This window comes from Eurosta solidaginis, chromosome 3 (genome assembly GCF_040869045.1).
Source record: "Eurosta solidaginis isolate ZX-2024a chromosome 3, ASM4086904v1, whole genome shotgun sequence".
NCBI classification, from domain to species: Eukaryota; Metazoa; Arthropoda; class Insecta; order Diptera; family Tephritidae; genus Eurosta; species Eurosta solidaginis.
This window is the reverse complement of record NC_090321.1, coordinates 14,118,251-14,141,544: the sequence shown is the minus strand read 5'-3', so window position 1 is coordinate 14,141,544 and position 23,294 is coordinate 14,118,251. Positions and strand designations below refer to the sequence as shown.

Below are 23,294 nucleotides of genomic sequence, written 5' to 3'. Positions count from 1 at the left end.
TTTGGTAACGGCTAATATTTCCGCTTGGAAAACGCTACAGTAATCCGGCAGCCTGTAGGATATGCTTATTTCCGGATCAGCGCAGTATACCGCAGACCCTACTCCTTCCACTACTTTGGAACCATCGGTGTACACTTGTATCGCCTCGTCCGCCATTTGCGCACCCTTGCGCCAACCGTCCACCTCTATTGTGGCCTTAAGATCTCCCTCGAAGCGCAGATAGGGAATCAGGTAGTATGTTCGTCTTGTGATTGATGACGCTATACTACTATGGTCATATGGTCGGCGCTCAAGCTGCCCCGAAGCACCGAGCGGTCGTTAATGCTTTATTCTTTGCTAACAGGTCTACAGGTGGAATGTGCAGAATGGCATACAGTGCAGCCGTCGGGGTTGTTTTCAGGGCTCCCGTAATGTTAAGCATCGATAGTCTGCATACCCCCTCTATTTTTTTTCGGTAGCCATAACTCGAAGAAAAATTAGTTCAGAATAGAACCATATGTATATGTATTATTGCGCAGCCTTGCAACACTATTAAGCACACAAAACAAACAACAACAGCATTTCAAGTGTACAGCTGGGTATGTAATGTTCGGTTTCGCCCGAACTTAGACTTCCTTACTTGTTATTCTTGTGATGTGTGTGTGTATGTAATATGGAGTGTTGAGTAAATTTTTCCATATCCATCACTTCAATAAACCTTGCATTGTAGATTTTTATTCTTGTCGCAAGCAAATTTAATATTTTGCTGGAATTTTTTCTACAAATCTTCTGCGTTTGTGTTTATTTATACAAAGTTTCTTGTTGCCTTATTTGTTATGCATCATTTTTCATTTTAACGCTAAATTCTCTGTTTATCTTTTTTCTCTTTGTGTGCTTATTAATTTCAAGTCGCTTTATTTAATTAATTTGCCTCCTTTATGTTATTTGTGTGCTTTGTTTACTTATCTTTGTTCTTACGCTTTTTTTTTTTTGTATAATACTACTTTACTTGCGGTCTAGCTTCTTCAACTTTCCCTTTTCTATCCTTTCCATTTATCATTTTACGATTGTAATTTAAATGAAATTCAAGTTAAGAACACATTTAATTTAGCAAAAAGTTTTCGATTCCACTTTCGCGTTCACGTTGTTTTGCAATTTAGGTGTAATAAAATTTGTTTTGTGGCATTCAAGCCCCAATTCTGCCATTTGTAATATCCAGCACGACTTGTGCTGCTCATCCAACATCTGAAAACAAATAACGTCGACTGCTGACAGCAAAAGTTTGAAGGTCATGCCAGAGAGATGTAGAAAAATGGAGAAAAATGGCCTTGTTATAATAGCTTGTATGTTTTAATGTATAGTGGGAAAAGAAGAAAAACAATTTTTACTTGTCAGCCTATGAATTTACAAAACAACAACTATTCCTTACTTGTGCTGGCATAATTACAACAAACTGCAAGCTTCAAAGGCTTCGCTCCTTAAAGCAAGAAAAATGCGAAAAAAAAACAATAATTTCATTAAGAGGGCACAAATAATTAACTCCATCTGCTGTTATATATACTTAAACTGAATGGTTTCTTAGCAAAATGGCTTCTTAAAGGACAAAACGCTCGCTGAGGTTTAATTAAAGTAAGTGATTGTTGTAATTATAACAAAGTGCATATGTACATATGTGCGCATTATTTATTACTTATATACTCAACCAATCCTTATGAAATGCAAACTGTGTTCATGTACTCACTGAAGACAACAATGGCTCATGAACGCGAAGTTTGCAAATCACCTTCGGCGAATCAAAAAATTAATAGGTCTTTATTTTGCCGCAAATTATGCGCTTATTAGTTGCGAAGAGAATAAATTTGATGCGCTTTTCTAAGCGCTTTTTTTGGGATGCTTCTCTAAGTACACGCAAGGTTGACGGAGCAACCTCCTAGAAACTGACTCATATTACACTGATCGAAAGCGAATTAGCTGGTCGCTTATTAGCTGCTAATTAGTTGCGAAAAGAAAAATGATGACACTTTTGTTTGGTACTCGTTTTGTTTAGCGAAGCTCACTTGAAGTTAGCGAAGCACCCTCGTAAAAACCTCAATGCTGCTTGTAACGAGAACGTACCGGATCTATAACCAGCAAAGCACCATCAACATCGGTAACACTACACAAAACCTTGGGTGAGTGTATTTCTCGGTACAACAACAACAGCAACAGGTATTTCGGGACCATTTGGAGATTGTGTTCGAGATCTTCGTTGTTTCGGTCAGTTTTATGCCTGTTTTCGTAATAATATCGTCGAGACTTTCGCGGGACTATCTTCATATAGTTTCAAGATTGTTTGCGAAAGTATTTCAGTACTATTTCCGGAATCATATCGGAAGGACTGGCACGCAATATTTTTTAACTCTCACCGGATCTGTTCGTGGCAGTTTTTGGAACTATTTTAAGAGCGTGTAGCAATTATTAAAAAAAAAAAGTATTTTAGGGGAGTAGTTTTAAGAAATCCAGTATATCGTTCCTTCTGTTTATCATTGTGTGCTCATCCTCGCGACTCCGAATATTTCGCGATTTGTTGGGATTATTTAAAGATTATTTTCTGGACTATCTCGTTACAGTTTTCAAGATCAAATCGTGATATATCTCAAAAAGTGGGAGATAGAGAAAAAATGCTGCTAGGTTTGGCTAGTTTGCAAACCTTAGATTACGCTTATTGAGAGGCTCAGGTGCCTGACAATATTGCATTTACCGAGCTCAAGGTAGCTGCACCAAGACTCAAGGGATTAATGGTTTATGTGAGCACAAGGCAGTAGCACTAAGACTTAGTGGTTTACAACAAAAAGCACTTAAATCCAGTTGTATCGGTTGATGAAGAATGATTTTTAACGCTTGTTTAGATGTGCATTTATCATTCTTTATTGACGAGTTTCTTTCTGTAGTCAAATTTCTTTCTGTATATAACTGTAGAGACAGAGATAGGGATAGAGATTAAAAAAATATAGATAGGGATTAGACTGCATCGACTTATTAACCGATATCGCGCCATCGATTGTTCGATAGGTTTTGGGCTCAGGAAAAAAAGTTCCACTACGCATACAAATGGCGAAAGGGTAAATTTTTCGACCAAAACACTCCCCAAAACCCAAAAAATATATTTTTTTTTTTTCAAAAAACTGTTATCACCAACGTTTTTACAAATCGACCCAGGTTAATAGATATAGAGGTAGATTCAGAGATAGCGAAAGAAACAGAGGAATAAAGATAGAGATATATACAAATATAGATATTTCGATAGAGACAGACAAAGATTGAGCTAGATGTAGAGGGAAATATGCAGATTATGTTACCCGGAAACTATTTCAATTTTCGTATAGTGTACCGAAATTCGCTATTATCACAACCGTGGTTTGACTGGAGAGAGTAATCAGGAATTAGGGCATTAGAAATAAAAAAACATTGTAAAGAAACTGTCAATCATGTTTTATGAGAGTATCCAGCTCCCGCACATATGAGGTTCTAAACTTCGTGCAGGTTTGTTCTTCAAGGCGTTAAGAAAATCGTAAAATGGAGCATCAAAGACAAAATCCGGTAAAAAATAGTTATCTACAAGTGGTTTAAGGAGGAGTGGTTTAATGTCAGCCTTTTTTTACATTTCCAGCTGAACCCTTCCAAGCAGCACAACAACCAACCAGCGTACCTCTAAGTATTAAGGTAAATTTTTCTGCTTCTAATGTAAAAGAAAATGTATAAAAAATGCACTTTAAAATTAAGAATGCGCTTGAATTGTGTTCGTTAGAGCTATCTAAAGAAACTGATTAAAAACTTAGAAAAAGCCAAATAATAAAAAATACACATAAAACAACGCAGCTCAAGGATTCAAAGACGAAAACATATTTTTTAGCCAAATAGAATTTAAAAGGATTTTTAAAAGCAACCAATAAGCGGCTAGCAAAGAGAGCTGAGACAATTAAGCAAAGCGCAGGACAATCAGAAATTTAAAAACTTCTTAGAAGCCTGGAAAAGACAACAACAGCTGATTGCTAGGTGCATTTACAGTAAAGAATAAATTGATAACAGGTGCAGCTAAAGGAAACTGGAAAAAAAAGCTTTTAACAAAGCTAGACAAATTAAAGAAAGGAAAAGCAGAAGCAAGACAAACATAAAATTAAACCAAACTTTTGGTAAACACAAAAATCAACAAGCAAAGCAAAGAAAGCAAGTGAGAAACAAGTAAAGGTGTCTAAGCTCGGGTGTAACCGAACATTATATACTCAGCGTGAGCTTTAATTGTACATTTCATTTCAGATAAATTACTTTTCTACATAACACGTGACACCGCCCATTTAAAAAAAATGGCTCCCCATTTCGTCTTATAATAAAACTTGATAAGTGAAATATCATTGATTCAAAACTATTTTTTGCTAAGTTATAGCTTATTATTCTAGTCTACGACCCTTTTAAACTTGTTGCCGTGGTCTTTAACCAATCCCGTTCATTTTTACTAGAACTATTTCCTGCCATAGGAAAAACCTGTGTACCCAATTTTATTACGATCCGTTAATTTTTCTTCGAGTTATGGCTCCCGAAACATAGAAAATTGCTTAGTCATAAAAGGTGGCGTTGCCACGCCCATTTAAAATTTGAAGTTTTTCCTATTTATTTTTATAAATCCACTTGGGAAATGAACTACCATTGATATAAAGCTTATTTCATTCGTCCACGACCCTTTTAAAAATCCTTAACCGATTTCGTTAATTTTTCTTCAAAGCATTCCTTATAGTAAAGGCAACCTCTCTGCCGAATTTTGTTGCGATAGTTTTAACGATTTTTGATTTATGATTAATAATATTTGTAAAATTAATTTTATCACAATTGGGCGGTGCCACGCACATTTTAAAAAATGTTTTCAAATTTTTATCAAGAGTCTCAATATCAGTCCACATGTCAAATTTCAACATTCTAGGTGTATTATTTACTAAACAATCAGGTTTTTTGTGTGCTCGAAAATGTTATATATATAAAAAGTGGGCGTGGTTATCATCCGATTTCGCTCATTTTCAATACCAATCTATTCTGGGTCTATTTAAGCTCTTGTACCAAATTTGGTGAAGAGAATCTCAATATTTACTCAAGTTATCGTGTTAACGGACGGACGGACGGACATGGCTCAATCAAATTTTTTTTCGATACTGATGATTTTGATATATGGAAGTCTATATCTACATATCTCTATTCCTTTATACCTTTACAACCAACCGTTATCCAATCAAAGTTAATATACTTTGTGTGCAAAGCACGCTGAGTATAAGAAATTGCACAGAACGGCGAATAAGAAATTCAAGAAGAAAATTCATTTTTTAAAACAGAAGAATTGCAATACTCATATTAAAAAAGTGCGTACAAAATGCATTTCGGAACTAAGAATTTTTTTAAGCAAATTGGAAACGTACACCAACGAATATTCTTAAAATATTTGCACGCACCCAACTTAAGCAGCATAGAAATTTCTATCTTAAGATTACTTCAACTAAATTACAGACTAAGCACTTAAACGAATTAAAGATTTATAACGGGTAACGCATGCAAAATTGCTCTAACTGATTACTGCACGCCCCGCTTTGGCTGTATTTGATACGTGTCATAGTTACTACAATTTTCGCAAAGAGCTCTTGTGGCTTTACGGCCATCATTCCAGAGCAACGCCTATACTTTGGGGCGGCAACAAAACAACGTTGATATGACACTAAAATATAAAACGAATGAGATACATCGCAAATTGTGTGTTTTAACAACGGTCGAGTGAGAGGAGTTTGGGCGTGCGACAGGTTAAACCAAATGGCAAAGAGTAACAAGCAAGTAAATATAGGAATTGAAGGCATTTTATAATATAAATTTTTTTTTATTTTACTCTAGGGTTAGCAGCTGATGGTAGCAAAACAGCAAAACCAAATGTAAGTAAGCAAAAGTTACCCATTGTATGTGTAAACCCGGTAACTGGGCAACTAAACCTGCCATTACCACATGACATAGCAAAAGCTATGCACAAACTTTCGGCAGTAAATGTGGATCATATAGAAGTATTTTAAGGTTGTGGTAGAATAAAAGTAAAACGGATATATGTACATTGATAAAGGCATAAAAGTGTTATATAACATTTAACAAGCTGACAGGGGCATATCAAGTGACGGAAGGCAAAGAGTTTTGGTGAACAAGCGCTAGATGGACAGGCTGTGGCGTTGGAGCCTGAATAAGTTGTTGGACGAGTGTCAAGCATGAGCGACTATGACTATGATAAGTTTACTTCACTGAAGGGTTTTGCTGTAATGAAAATTTTTTTAGTAGGTCAATAAATAAATTAGACACAAGCTGGTGTAAATCTACGTATTCATTTACAGCTGCGAGAACGAAAATAGCAGTTGCCATTTTTATCAATTTTCGTCGGTTATTTATTTTATTTATTTTATTTTATATTATTTATTATTTTTATTTATTTATTTATTATTACGGTCTTTAAGACCTAGTTTAGGTTAAAATTAAAAGATTAACATAAATACTCATGTCACATTTAGTGACGTACAATATAAAAACAGTTTTTCTTTGAACTTACTAATATTTTCACAGTCTTTTAACTCAGAAGGTAACTCATTGTACATTTTATACCCTAAATATTCTAGATACCTTTGGCGAACTCAGTTCTTATTCTAGGCAGTCTTATATTATTGCAATTTCTAGTTCCATAATTGTGGATTTCATGATTATAATGTATTTTACTACTCAGGTAATTCGGTAACTTTCCTAACCTAAGTTGGTGTATAAATTTCAATGTGAAATAACTAACTGACTGTTTAATACTAAGCCAGTTTAATCTATTGAGCATTACAATTTTTGGCGTTCTTGGAGGACATTTTAAAATAAATCGCATTGCCTTGTTTTGCTTGTATTTGAAGTTTCCTAATAAACATATATATCATTACTTAATAGCAGAATAGTAGGACAATAAATAAAGTGTGGTTCAATAATTGAATGTCTTTACATGTTCTATACATGACGCCTATTTTCTGTGCAATTTTCCTTTCCAGATAAGTTACATGCTCTCCGAAATTTAGATTATCATCAATCAAAACTCCTAAATACTTAATTTGGTCTACTCTTTGGATTGCCATGTTTTTTACCTTCAGCGTAATATTATTTAAACTATTGTTACCTATGATATTAGTGTTTTTACAAAATATCATGAACTTAGTTTTTTCGACATTTAATTTCAGTTTTCTAAGGCATAACCATTTGTATAGCGAGTCCAGGTCTTCTTGTACTTTCAGCATGGCACATCCTGCATATTTTTCACTTATGATAAGCAATGCATCATCCGCAAATAGACGTATTTTACAATATTTTAAGCATCTTTTGATATCATTGATATACAATGTAAGCAATATTGGCGCCAAGACCGAGCCTTGTGGTAAATCAATGTTAACATCCACCACTGATGAAACCTCCTTTCCAATTATCGTTCTCTGTTTTCTGTCACCCAAATAACTCCGGAACCATTCCAACGCCTTTCCTCTTATACCAATTTTAAACATAACGTTCAATAGCTCAGATCTATCGACAGTTTCAAAAGCCCGTTTTAAATCCAAGAAGACAGACACCGTAAATTTTTTGTCCGCCATGTCTTCTTTCCAATCTGCAATTACCATATTCAACGCTGTTTCACAAGAATGGCTCTTCCTGAATCCCGATTGTTCTGGGATAATCACATTGTGCTTCTCTAAGTATGCCACAAGTTCATCCTTCACCACTGTCTCAATAAATTTAAGAACAACTACGGATTTTGTTACTAAAATATGCAAAGCAGTATCAACAACGTTTTCTACGAATTTCGAAAATTCAAAAAAATTTTGCGAAAATTTCAAATTTTTAACTTAGAGTTTTCTGTATTTTTTTGGAAACTGAAACTATGCGCACGAATCTCAAAAACGTTCTCTAAGAATTTCGCTAATTCGAGAAAATTTTACGAAAATCGCGGGTTCGAATCGAGCTCAAGGCCTAACAATAATTTTTTATCATTATTATTGTTATGATAAATTTTTTTTTAATTGAAAAAATTTTTAAATTAGAATAGAAGAAAGAAAAAAATTTTACGAAAATTTCAAACATGCTGTTTAGTTCCATAACACATACTGGTCTAAAAACAGAAAAGGCTGCAGCCCTGACAAAATACTGCAATCAGAACTGCGACGTGATGTCTCCTTATGATCCCCGAACACCACCTGCATAGTGAGGCCAAAGAGCACAACGAAATGCTGAACAGGTGATTTTAGCTAAACTGTCACAAACCAAGACATTCTAGCATACACCTGCTAGATCTAGCCCACCTCCACGGAGGTTAGGGACAGATATGTAAGCACTATGACGAGATCCGGCACCTTCCAACACAGCCGTTTGATCCAGACAAGCATAAGGAGACCCTACACAAAATCCACTCAGAATCTGTAAACGCCTTTACCAGGACGCGTCAGGTAAACCCTGTTATCGATATACAATATCCTGCGCTTGCAGAAAAAGAAAGCACACTACCAAGGGAGACAAGTCACCCTGGCCCAACTTCGATCTGGATACTGTGACAGGTTAAACTCTTACTTGTCCAGAATCAACTTCGACATACGTAATTTACGTTCTGCATGCGTTGTGGCCCCACATTATATCAACCATCTTTTTAATTGTATAGTAATTGTTCGCAACGTTTTTGAGATTGGTTTGGATAGTTTCCGTTAGAAAATTTGGCAAATGTTGAAATTTGATAAATATTTCCACTGCTATTTTAGTTCGCACAACTGCATATACGAATAAGATAGAAAAATACTGAAGTAGTTAATCAAATTGTCACAGCAAAAGCTCACTCATAGCGTACGGCTTAAAGAGGACTGCTGACTATGGAGGAATCTGCCACGTTAACGTCTTACAGATGGACACATTTATATATATACTTCTGTAAAATACATATATAGGTACATTCATATAGAGTTATCGAAAAACTTGAGCCAATGACGCTAGCTCGCAATTTCCAATTGGTGTAATCGAATCGTTCGCAAGGCAGTATGCGCTAGTATGAGCTTGTATGGGAGCGTACTAAAATCCTTAAGCGGCAAAGGACTTTCTCTTGCCTTCAGATATTCACCTTCCGTCATGTTCTGTCAGCCTATAACCGCAATAAGTGGGGTGACACTTATACTTATACAGTTAGTAAAGGAAAGGAAAAAGGAAGCTAGATTGCCCCTTTGAGGCAATTAGATCTATGAGGCATTAGAACCGGATGGTATTCTCCAGCGTCAACTCAAACACAATGCCGAACTTAATAAGTCATGCTTGAAGGTTATGGTTGTATTGGTGTGTAAGGCTAAAGGCGTTTCTTAAACTAGCGCTAGCAGATGATATCAAATCGTTCCCGAGATGGTCTGGGTAGTATCTTAATGATCCGGTAAAAGACCATCAACACCGATATGACTCCAGAAAACATTTGAAAAATGTCTCCATTGTCAAAACAAAAACAACAGCTCGTGGAGGTTAGGGGCCAAAACGTGATTGCTTTTTGGAAAAAACTCCCTCAAACTCTCTGTAACCTAGAAATTCAGATCTCGAGGTTAATCCAGAAAAATCGGAACCAGTTGTCTTCACAAGAAATTGAAACGTATGGAATCTTATACAACCCAAAATTTATGGCGCAAGCCTATGTTTTAGGGACAAAATCGATAATCTGCGATTCTATACAGAAAAATGTACTATAGTGAAAGAAAGTAAAGAAGGCAACAACCACGAACCTGTATCTACCAACACTGGTAGATCTCTTTCCGCCTTCCCGATAATTTTATCATATACCAAGCGGCAATGTTAGAAACTCGCAGTCATTAGGCGCCTCTGCCTAAAGATGGGAAACGTTTATTTAATATATCACATAACCAGGCCGCACTAAAGTTTTGGAGCTTATTTGTCGACAACACAAAGTAAATGTCTTAATGACGCAAATATCTTTTTGTTATGGCTGCACTTCACTGACAGCCGTGTAACCGGGATATTGAAGGCAACTGAAGAGCTAAGGAACTGCCGATGCGGAGCACGACCGTCCCCATGCTCCAAGAAAATGTCTAGCCCTCTTTCAAGCTCAAAAACGATATAGCAGTACAGCGGGTAAGGGGATCAGAACATACCCGCTGTAGGTATGCCTGTCGTAAGAGGCGTCTAAAATACCACATTCATGGCGTTGTGTAGCGCAACCCTTCAGGTTGCCAGCGCAATATATAGCTTCTCCAAACCCAATTGTCAACCTCACCTATACGCGACGAATCCTGTTTCACTAACAGACGAGGTTGTGGCGACCCCAAGCTCCTCATGGAACTTGGGGGTGGGTAGGGAGGGATGGTCTGAAGGTTTAATGTGGCCATATAAATCGTTCCCGAGATGGTCGGGCTAGCACCTTAATGGTGTGTGTTACCGGAGCGTACCGGATCTGTATCTGCTAAAAGACCATCACATCGATAACACTCCGCAAAGCCTTCGGGGAGTAACCTTATCGCTACAACAACGATAACAACAACATAGTACAACAAATGACCTCTTTCAGTCTTACCACATTCGAGGCAGCAGGGCTAGTTTGGTCTTCTATTGATAAGGGATACACTAACACAATTTTGAGACTTGAAAGCCGGGGCTATCGTAGCTGGTAAGGGTTATCACTGGGCACTTTTTCGAGCATCTGTTCGTATGATTTGTTTATCAGGTGCAGCTGTATTAAGGGCTAGGAAAGCGTGCAGCATCTGCCACTGCCCGGCACTAAGTGCAAAGCGGTTAACTATTGTTGTTCAACCGTTTCTCAATGATCTTCCGGTAAGTTATCAAGTTTTATTATGCATTATAATGTGCTCGTGTCAGATTAGAAAAGTCAAATCAGTTTTGCAGTTCCCAAAACCTTTGGGTATATTTTTATACCTCCGAAAGCCAAAAACTGAAAATAGGATATCTAATTTAAGTATTATTTATATCAGGTAAAATGGTCAACAAAAACTAGAAAAACTCAGTACTTATTCATGCAAGTAATAAGCTGCATCCACCGCAGTCTTTATTGCAATTTGAGGCTATACAAATTATGAAAATATCAAGTGAATTTAAGTGCGCCATACGCAGCTGACACAGGACTCCTCTACTAACAAGACACGCCAAAAAGCTAAAGTGAAGTGGGATGGCAAGAGAAGTTTTTATAGAAGGCAAACGTGTGAAATCGACACGCAAAATGCTTGCTTTCGCGCGAAAACTAACTAAAACAAACACACACACACACAACAACTCCCCGGTTGCAATAAATTTAGTCCCCATGCAATATTGCTACAGCACAATATCTACAAAGATAACATTGCTAGGATGTGCTGCTATCGCTAAATACAAGCGAAAGCCACACAGAGAAGCAGAGCGGTTATATAGTGCACTGCAAGCTGACGTATGCACTGAGACTGGGAAGTGCCCAACAACCCAAAATACACCAACAAATAGCGACATTCGGCCAACCGAGCAGAATACGCGTAAATTGCCGTTCATCACATCGTCGCAACACAATGCAGTAGTAAGTAGTTAGTTGTCCAACACTACTGCTGCAACCTTTTTTTCAATACAACAATATTCATAACCCATAAAAGCATGGAGGAAATCGAAAAGTTTCAGTTATAGTCACTATCTTGGTAACACCGCACACAGCTCACACTTGTCATGCTCATCTGTTACAGGCAGTGGCAGCGCAGCAGTTGAGTACTGGCCTGAAAACTTAATTATGTCCGCATATGCGCATACAATATTGTTGTGGCAACAACAAAACCCTCTTCCAAACAAAAAATGAACATAAAATGTTGCAATAGTCAGTTAGGAATTGTAACTGTACTGGTTTTATGGTTCTTTGCTGATGCTGCACTTTCACTTGTTGTTGCATGTGTTGGTGTTGGTGCTTCTGTAGATGATGGTGTTGATGAAGCTACTAAATTTGAAGTCACTTGATGTTGAATTGTTTCAAAGAATAAACTTGCCATTGCGGCCATCACCGTACGCCAGTAGGTGTTGGTAAAAAAAATGTTGTTGCGTATGGCAAATTGCTGACACCTCTGAATTTACTAAAATATCCTTTACCATGCAATGACTTGCTCAGTGCTGCATAACGCTTACAAATTTGCATTGCAAAACTTTGCTCGACAATCAAGAACAGCAACCAAGTTTTTACATTTTAACTTTAAGCCTGAGCGTTCTCCTCGTTCATATGTGGCATAGGAAAATGTAATTTGGAAATTGAAAGTTTTTAATAAAAGTGATTCTTGCGCTAAGTTTCGATTTATAGAACTTTTGTGATAGAAAGGACATTTAATGAGTTCAAATGACGAAAATATTTCGCGAGAATCAACCGTGAACGTTTGAGCTTTGTTGATGTTGTTTGTGAAGTACAATATAGAAGTTCGTCCAGGTAACATTTCCAGGGGTAACAGTAGGAAATGGCGAGAGTTTACCAGTTCGCTACTGTGGTGTTGCAGCCCTTCACCGAACGCCAATCTAAATTGATCTTGCATATCGTTAACCCTAATGACTTACTAATGCCACTACACGGATTGTCAGATGTTGTGGCGTTTACAAATGCACCAATCGCAGTATTGCGCTTTCAACAACGGCATCTGCCATATGGAATTGCCATAAGAAAGTCATGTGCAAATGTAATAACTTGTTATGTACATACATATGTATGTAGATACGACTGTTTACATTAGCTCACAGCTTTACGTAGCATAATTACAGTAAAAGAGATCTTTAAGAATTGAAATGTTTGTATTTCTGGTAAATGATCTTGTTCAGAGTCGATTGTGAATGACCCCTCTTTTGGTATTTTCAAAGAATAAAAAATATTGACGGTCTAATATGTAAACACATGTGACTGGAGTTCCACGATGTTCATTATAGCTTATATGCCCTCTACTTCTTCACAAAACCTTAATAGTTTCAGCGGCATATGCCTGCCATATTTATGTTCAGTAAACTTACATAAAATGGGGTTGAGAGAAGTGCAAGTTGAAGACAAAGAAATTTAAATAATAGATTTAATGAATTGATTATATTGTTCATCGTGTTCACTATGAACGCAAAGCTGCATGCCATTTGAAGCCGTTACTTATCCCTCAAAGAGCGCACACATTTCTGTGAACTAAAAACAAAATAAAGGAGATCGCAGGGTAAGTAAATTTTAACATTGTAAATTTTAGTCTTTTTAGGTGAACGTTATGCAAAAGAAAAGTGTTTAACAACCATAAACTCCGAACACACTCAAACAAAGTCAGTCGTATGAAAAAAGGGGCACGAAAAGGCCCCACAGACATGCTCAAAAAGTTATCGAATATCTAAGCCATCAATTGGCCGGTGAACTTCAGTAATGTGTCGCCACATGACATGACCCATCTTTTCACGCTTCCCAAGGCCGTCGGTTCTATGTACCGGAGCGAGTCGGGATTTTTCCCGACCAAGGACTGCCATTTCAGTGTAACCCCATTTAATTTGTTGCGTCCCTCCCACAAATTCCCATCCTCCCAGCAGCTCCTTGCAGCGGGGCTGCTCCATATTCTCTTGCTCCGGGAAGGTATCGAACCCAATACGGGTTCGTCTCCTGACCCCGGTCCTGAGAAATGGTTTTGCTGCATCTGCCACGCCATCCTAGCGGTAGATTTTTCGAGAAAAACCAAGTGCGTTGAAATAGAAAAAGTACAGATTTTAAAATAAAGAAAGTTGGAAGGTGACGTAGGCGTAAATTAAAGCCATGGTGATGGTAAAGTTAAATTCGCTGAAAATTGACCAGCTAAATAAATTGCTGCAAACTCATGGCGTAGTCATCACGGGAAACAAAGCGGCAAAAGTCAACAAATTGTGGGAGATATATGGAACCGATGAAGTTGAATCCGAAGAATTGGAGGAAACTAACGACGAAGATGCAACGCAGCAGCAAGTGGATGAGCTACGTCAAATGCTCATGGAACTCACGAAAACGGTAACGGAATTGGCCACCACACAAAAGGCACAACGAACAACGACATCAGCTACGGAACAGCTAGGGGCTGCAACGACACCAGCTACGGAACAACTAGTGACTGCAGCGCCACGTCAGGCAACGGCGGCACATCAACGACCAGCCAGTGTGCACGAAATAAGTGGAATTTTACCAACGTTCGATCCACTAAAAGGCAGCATAAATTCAGAGGCATTTGTGCAAAAGGTAGAGCAACTACAAAATATTTACGGATGGTCTGAGAAAGAAATTCTTGTAGCGGTACAGCTCAACCTCAAAGGCGTTGCGAAAACATGGTTGGATTCGCAACAGGTGTTTCGGTCTTGGCAGGAATTCGTATCGAATTTCACGAAAGATTTTCCAAAGTCGATCATTTCGGCGCAAGTGCACCGTGAAATGGCACAACGCAAACGTCAACTAAAAGAAACATTGGAAGAATTTTATTACGCAATGCTGAGCATGGGTAGACGAGGTAAAATGGATGAAGAATCCATAAATTCCTATATTATAACGGGGCTTAACGATACTAACTTGTCGCGCACGTTACTCGCGATGAAGTTACCAACGTGTAATGATCTGCTACGTTCTCTGGAAGCTATGGCCGTCATGCCGACGCAGAGCTTTACAAAATCTAGTGCACCATACGATAAAGGTAGTGGTGATCAAACGCAGAAAACGATGCAGGACAAGAAACCCATCAAATGCTACAACTGCAACGAGTTGGGACACATTTCGTCCAAATGCACGCAACCACAACGGAAGCCGAGATGCAGCAAATGCAACAAAAGTGGTCACGACGCCAAATCATGTAAGGTTGACAAAGCAACAGTAGCAGAGGTGCAAAGTGAAGCGAAAGGTGTACCAAACCCTGTCATAAAAACGGTCGAGTGGAATGGCAACCGATACAAGGCGTTCATCGACACAGGTAGTGATGTGTCACTAATTGCACTGTCCAAAGTTCCACCTGGGGTGCAGCGTACAACTTCAGCAAAACGGCTTACAGGTTTCGGAGGTGCGGTTATCAGCAGCACAGAGGCTATCAACGTCAGATCGTTCCAGATAAGTTTATGACATTTGATATTCTTTTGGGTAGAGATGTACTTTGCCAAAACGATTACAGGTTGACCATTGATGCGGGTGTGATGCAAGTTCATAAGAAGACGGGAATTTCATTTAACATAAACGAAGAATTGCCACATGAAATCGTCGCGAAAGTCAGAAATTTGTTGCATGAGTATAGCGATTGCTTTGCTGAAGACTTGGCAAAGTTAGGCAGATGCAAAACAACAGAGATGGATATTGCTATTTCGACGGATCAGCCGGTAGTGGGCAAAAAGTACCAAGTGCCCTTGTTGCAACGCTCAACGTTAACGAAAATTATTGACAAACTGCTCAAACACGGAATTACACGTGGCAGTTCATCGGTACATGCAGCTCCTGTAATCCTGGTGCAAAAATCTAACGGCGACGACCGAATGTGCGTCGACTACAGGGCTCTTAACGCGGTGACACTGAAAAAACATTTTCCTGTGCCTGTGGTGGAGGAGCAGCTTTCAAAGCTTGCAGGTAATACTTTATTTACGTCGCTCGATATGACATCCGGGTATTATCAGATACCACTAACGGAAGAAAGCACACCGTACACGGCTTTCCTTACGCCTGATGGATTATTCGAGCACAACGTCATGCCATTTAGGCTACGCAACGCTCCCATGGTATTTCAGGAAATGGTTGTGAAACTGATTCGAAGTTTAAAGCACCGTAAACATATCATTAGCTATGTGGATGAAGTAGTCATTGCCACTAAAGCCGTCGAAGAAAGTATTGAAGTACTTTCGGAATTTTTGCAAGCGGTCAGAGCAGCAGGGCTCACGTTAAGGCCGTCAAAATGTACATTTTTAGCAACAAAAATAAAGTTTCTGGGTCACGTGGTGGATGCGTCGGGCACTAAACCAGGTGAAGAAAAAGTAAAATGCATTGCCGAGTTCCCACAACCACGCACACCAACAGAAGTACGGCAGTTTCTGGGACTCACCGGATTTTTCCGGAAATTTGTTGAGAGTTACGACGTAATTGCTAAACCACTAGCTACACTTCTACGAAAGGGTATCACGTTCGAGTGGACTACGGATCACGAAAAGGCATTTTGTAAACTAAAAGAAGCACTTACAACGCAACCAGTATTGGTCATGTTTGATATAACGAAACAACACGAAGTGCATACGGATGCCAGCGCAATTGGTTTGTCAGGTGTTATGCTACAGCTAGAAGGCAACGGGTGGAAACCAGTCCAGTACTACAGCCGACAGTGTAGTTACGTTGAAGCACAGTATTCGAGCCACGAGCTGGAGGTGCTCGCTATCGTCGAGTCTCTTGAGAGGTTTCGCGTATTTCTCCTGGGTACACACTTTGTGGTGCGAACAGACTGCAACGCGGTAGCAACGACGAAGAGTATTACGTCACTGCGTCCACGCGTAGCCAGATGGTGGCTTCGTTTACAAGAGTTCGACTTCGATTGCGTCCATCGCTCAGGAACGCAAATGCACCACGTCGATGCTTTAAGCCGGGCACCGGTCGAGCCTCCATCAAAACCGGATACTGTAGCCGAACGAGTCTTACAAGTAACTCATATGAAATGCGACGACTGGGTATACGCGATGCAAACACAAGATCCAAAGTTACAGCAAATATGTGACGTTCTCAAAGGCGTTAAAAATGTGGATACATCGGTGGCTAAACAAATCGAGGTAGACTACGAGATACGCAACAATCGACTTTTCTGTAAGGTAGGTCAGGAATACAAGTTAGTGGTGCCACGAGCGGTTAGGTGGCGCATTACAAAGGCCAGCCACGACGATGTTGGACATTTCGCTCTCGAGAAAACGCTAGCACGAATATCACATTTTTGGTTCGAACGAATGAGACGATACGTGAAGTCGTATATAGCTTCATGCGAGGAATGCTGTTTCAATAAAGTCAAGGGTGGACGAAAGGAGGGTCAGCTCCACATTACGAATGTTTTGCCAATTCCTTTTAGGCACGTTTACGTCGATCATGTGGGTCCATTCCCAAAAAGTCGATCTGGATTCGTGTACGTGCTAGTAGTGGTCTGCGGATTCAGCAAGTGTGTCGTACTCAAACCAACGCGGACTACGAAGACCGAACCAGTCATCAAGGCATTAGAAGAGATGATCGGCATATTCGGTCAACCTATCAAGCTAACGTCCGATCGAGGAACCGCGTTTACTTCTGCGAAATTCCAAGCATTCGTGGATAAGCGAGGCATACAGCATATCAAGACGGCGGTTAGGACACCAAGGGCCAACGGTCAAGCCGAGCGGGTCAACAAAACGTTATTGCAAGCACTCAAATGTACAGTCGAGGATAACAAAAATTGGGACGCGCATCTCACAACGATACAATGGAGCTTGAACTCACAAAAAAACGAGGTAACCGGCTATACTCCTAACGAATTAGTATTTTATTTCAATCCTAGAGATGTTACGTGCAACCGACTGATACACTCAGAGAAAAACGCCGTTCTAAAATCCAGCACCACCGGACTCAACTCAAGCTTTTCATGTTCTTACTTTTTTGTTCTTGAAAAACGAACGACCTGTTCTTAAAACAACAACCTTGTTCTTGAACTGACACCATTTTCTTGAAAAAAGAACGGCCGGTCTTAAAATATGAACAAATGTTCTATTAATGAGAACGATGTTGTTAAATCAAGCCCAAGGAAAAAAAAACCGTACAATTCGTGTGCACTACAATGTTAAATACACCATTTGGCACCAGCTATCAAGCACTTGTAGTGCCCCAGCGGCTATGATGTTGCGCTTGCGATCGTGTTGCGCGAGTTCGATCACCGCCAAACTCTGAATTTTTTAAAACAAATTATTTTTGTTCTATTTTTTTAACTCTTATTTTTCGTTCAGTTACATTCACATATCCACAGGTAATTCTCAAACTTGTTATGAAATGTTTTAAGTATATATGCAGATTACATCTTTAAATAAGAATAATTTCTCAATAAGAGAAATGTATGAGAAAATGCTTATTATGCATTTTTTCTTAAACTTTTGAATTTTAATAACAATTTTTTTGTTGTAAATATTCTTTATTTATGACAAAAATATTATTATTAATAAAAATTAAATAAATATATTTAAAAAAATACTTTCCCTCCCACCAAAGATCAAGCACGAACCGTTCTTAAATTGAGACCGAAAAATGTTAAATCGGCCCCAAATCGTTCTCGAAGCGTGAGGACGAAAAACCCTAAATTAAGCCCAAGTAGTGCTTGAAATGAGCACAGAAGGTTCACATATCAATACCAAAGTGGTCATAAAATACGAACGGTGTGCTTGGAAAAACTGTTCTTAAAACAAGCCCATCGGTCACAAGTTAAGAAAAAACATACTTAACAGACTTTTGTCAACGAATGTTCTTAATTTTGAACTTGTTTCGTTCGTTTTAGAACGATTTTTTCTCTGAGTGTACAAGCGATACATGACGAGGTCGATATGTCGGATATAGATATGAAGCGCGATATGGCAGTCGATAGAATCATGACCGAGCGGAATAAGTGGAAATAGAGATAGGACAAAAAGCACACAACTCCAACGAAATATGAGGTCGGCGACCTGATAGTAGTTGATCACGTTTCATCAGCAACAGGCGAGTCGCATAAATTGGACCCGGCATACAAGGGCCCATACATGGTATCAAAAGTGCTCATTCACGACCGCTATATTGTCGAAGACTTACCAGATGTCACGGTTACGCAAAGGCGCTATTCCAACGTTATGTCATCAGACCATATAAAACCCTGGTGTATATCAAGTCCGGAGCTAGACATGGATGAAGACGAAGATGAATCGTCCTGTGAGGACGAGGGATCAGGAAAGGCCGAGTTGTCACAGACAGTTAGCAAGTCAGTTGGTAATTAGCTACGAAAGCATAAGCACGCGTCGCTCCGTAATTCGTAAAATATAGTCAACGTTCACTTCCAGCAACATCTGTACTTATACATACATACATTCACGCTCAATTGCATACATTTCAATTTCCGATCATCTATATATTCATTTCAATAATTTACATATTTAAATAAAATTAAAGAAGAAAAACTTCTTTAAAATTAAGCTTTTATTATTGGTTAATAAAATTAACTAAAAAGTAAACAATAAATTGACTCTAAAGAAATATAACACTTTATAAGTTCATTGTAACCTTTAACGATAATTAGGCTTTTTCGTCTGCAACAAAAAAATGCTATAAGTGTTATATTTCTTTAGAGTCAATTTATTGTTTACTTTTTAGTTAATTTTATTAACCAATAATAAAAGCTTAATTTTAAAGAAGTTTTTTTCTTTAATTTTATTTTTTACTTTTTAGTTCGTTTTATTAACAAGTAATAGAAGCTTGTTCTTAGAAAAGCCTTTTTCTTAAATTTAATTTAAATATGAATTTTTTAAATTTTTAGTAGGGTAAAATATTGTTTAAATTAGTTACGTAATCTTTACTTAGTTATTTGTATCGTTTCTCATTCTATCCATTTCTTTTAATGCATCAACTTACTTTTTAGTTAATTTTATTAACCAATAATAAAAGCTTATTTAAAAAAAATTTTTTTTTTCTTTAATTTCATTTATATCATGATCCGAATATATTGGAGCATATTCATAATCAATAAAATGTGACTAAGCATTTTTGACAGAGAGCACATATGAAATTGTGTCAAACAGTGTTAACTAACTTAACTTTGCCTATGTCGCGTTCAGTTTACAACTACTGATTGCAGATCTCTGATCTGTTTAAATCTGTTTTAAAATAAAATTCCAACTTTCGGTTAGCGAATATTCCATCGCCAAAAATCTGTAAAACAAAATCAAGTGCGCAGAAAAGTATGCAACACTTACCGATAACAGCCTAACCGCGTTAGCGTTCGTTGTATCACAGAATTTTTACACTTTGAAAATGACGGCTGTTGTTTGCAAGGTTGCATTCCTTTGAGTCTTCGTTTTCACCATCTGAATTAACAAAGTCATGAGCCTGGGCATTCGCGCAATTTTAGTGATGTAAATTGCATGGCGCCAATGCGGTGCCAGCTCAATGGTAGCTCATTGACGAAATGACTCCAAGCGAATTTTTGACGCTACTTAGTAGTGAGTGCGTAATAAATTTCACTTGCGCTATTGAGTGAAACGACCTTTGTGTGTCAGGCACGAGTTTGGTGTTATTGGCACTACTGGCAATGTTGACACTGAGCTGATGACGGTAGCGCTGGTAGTTCAGCTTTTGAATCAGAGAAAGAATTGATGACCCGTGCAAATTATTATGGCTTTGGCCGTGTAAATTATTATGGTGTATTTGCACCAAATAAATGCTGCGGATATAACAATCGGAGTCATTTTTGAGTTGTATATTTTACATTTGATGCACAATTAATATGGGTGTGTTTGAGAGGCCAAATAATAGCCGTGTTTTTTAACACGCGTATATCCGTTTACGCTTAAACTTTATACGGACTGCTAAGCGACAAACTTTAAATACACCTCTGAAATTGTTGCGCATAAATTTTGTCCTACTAAATTTCAATACGCATTATACTCAGATGTAACTCAAATATGTGTCTTTGTTCCACCCTCTACACTAATACTATGTATTCTATGTGTGTCCACAATTCATCGCAACTGATTCAGCTATATGTTATACCCTATGGCCATCAGAGCGTTGGGTCTCCGCTTTTCGGTACACCCTGTTGCTGTAGCGAGTTGTTTAACCACAGCCGCTAGATGGGTCTCCTAAGCATTATCTAAGCGAGGATAGGTGTTTTTTTTCACGCGCAAACGAAACGTAAACGCGTGTAAAAAAAAACACAGCTAATATATATATAAAGTGCTGCTAAGTTGATGGAATGTCGCTAATTTCCTAGCGATGATCAATAGATTGTCAATATTTCGTTCAACGGACGCGCGAAATTGCAACATCTGCTCAAATTTTCCAAGATTTTCCATTCTTGATTTAACTTTAAGCTGTTATGCCAATATTTTTCAGCCAGCTTTTTTTAAATAGGTAATTTTTCCAAAAGCAAAAAAAAATTACAGAAAAGATTACAGAGTTAAACAGCCTTAAAAATTCAGCTATGTTGGTTATATACAGAAATACAACAGAGGGTTGTGTCTCCGCTTTTCGCAAGCGTGAGATTCACCACGTGTGACACGCGTGATTCACCACGTCTAAGTCTCAAAATCCACGGTTAGGTACCGGCGGGTTTGTATGGGACTTAGGCTGTTATGCCAAAGTAAACACAAATCTTTACCGATAACTGTGTTATCGATTAATTTATTGAATTCTCGCAAAGTAATATTGAATTGTCATCGGAGTTATACATGTGTGCAAAATTTCAGCTCAATCGGACACCGGGAAGTGTATCAAATTTAACTTGCAAGATTCCATTACATACAACAAAAGTGAAACTAAATAAAAGCTTATAATAAACATGTTTGTCTGTACAAAATAATGCGTTTCACAAGTCGACTTCATGAAGCAGCACAACATCCGCTTTGCTGCGATTCAAGGGACTAAACTCACAGCAAGATCTGCATTGCAGACCTGTTCTGAGTATAATGTTCACAGAAAGGATCGCGAGAGCGGAAATGGAGGCGGCCTCGCGTGTATCATACACCACACTGTGCAATATCATATATTTGATCCCGACATCGACCGCTGGGACAGTGTCTTAGAACGTCAAGGATTATCTGTCCGTTCGGGCGATGCAAATCTAGAAATCACCAACATCCACATCCAGTGGTTTCCGCCCTGATATCAGCGGCGTGCTCACTGGAAACAATCGCATTATCTTATGCGATTTCAATGCCCATCACGATCTATGGCATTCAAACTTGCAGGTGGAGAGTAGGGGTGAGATGTTAGCGGATCAAATAGAAGAAACGATGTTCTGCACTATAAACGGAGACGTCCCCACACGTATGGTAGGAAGCTGTTACAGTTCGCCGGATATTTCAATCGTGAGCGCAGAACTCGTAAACTGCGTCAACTGGCAACCGATGGTAACATTGGCATACGACCACCTGCCTATACTTATTTCGCTCGAGCATCCCGCCGACTTCATCGTCGCAGAAAACTACACTTTCATTAACTTTAAAAAAGGAAAGTGGGACGAATACAAATCCTTTACAGACGACCGCTTTGCTGCCCTCCCTATCCCAACTGATGCCCGCCAAGGGAAGCGTGCTTTCCGCAAGGTCATTGAATCCGCCTCGGCTCGTTTCATCGGAGGGCCAACAGACACGCACGTAAACATAAGTTCAGCGCGTCACCAATTACCATCACCGCCAAAGAGGTTGAGGATGCCATCGGTCATGCTAAACCTTCCAAAGCAGTGGGCCCAGACGGCATAGCCATGCCGATGCTTAAAAGCCTAGGGAAAGAGGGCTTCAAATAGTTATCACATGTTTTCAACCTGTCTCTTTCCACCTTTGTCATACCCGAAAAATGGAAATTGTCCAAGGTGGTCCCGCTACTAAAGCCTGGGAAACCAGCTAACATAGGAGAGTCATATCGCCCGATATCTCTCCTATGGCCAGTAACCAAGACGCTTGAAGCCATTTTGCTCCCCCACTTCAAAGCAAATTTGCAGCTATCCTGTCATCAGCATGGCTTTAGAAAACTCCATAGCACCACCACCGCGCTAAATGCCATTAGCACCCAGATAAATTGTGGTTTAAATCAGAAGCCCCACCATAGAACAGTACTTGTAGCGCTAGACCTATCAAAAGCTTTTGATATGGTCAACCATAGCACGTTACTGTAAGACTTGGAAGGGTCTACCCTTCCCCCATATCTTAAAAAGTGGACCGCAAATTATCTGGGTGGTCGGCAGGCATCGGTGCAATTCAAAAACGAAATATCAAAGCCAAGAAGAATTAAACAAGGATTGCCTCAGGGTGGTGTCCTATCCCCACTTTTATTTAATTTTTACATATCAAAACTACCTTCGGCACCAGAAGGAGTTACTATCGTTTCTTACGCCGATGACTGCACAATAATGGCCACAGGCCCGAGCCCAAAGATCGATGAGCTTTGCAACAGAATAAACGGCTACCTCCCTGATCTCTCCAGTTTTTTCGCCTCGCGAAACCTGGCATTATCACCGACTAAATCATCCGCGACCCTATTTACAACTTGGACGTCCCAAATGTCGACCCTTTTGATCATCCAC

At 38.9% G+C, this 23,294-nt stretch overlaps 1 protein-coding gene across 14 annotated transcripts in view; it reads right to left on the bottom strand.

The window, feature by feature from the left end:
• Positions 1-23,294, bottom strand: part of hppy (MAP4K3-like protein hppy) — a 318,991-nt gene that overhangs the window by 292,886 nt on the left and 2,811 nt on the right. The gene's annotated exons all lie outside the window — the stretch shown is intronic.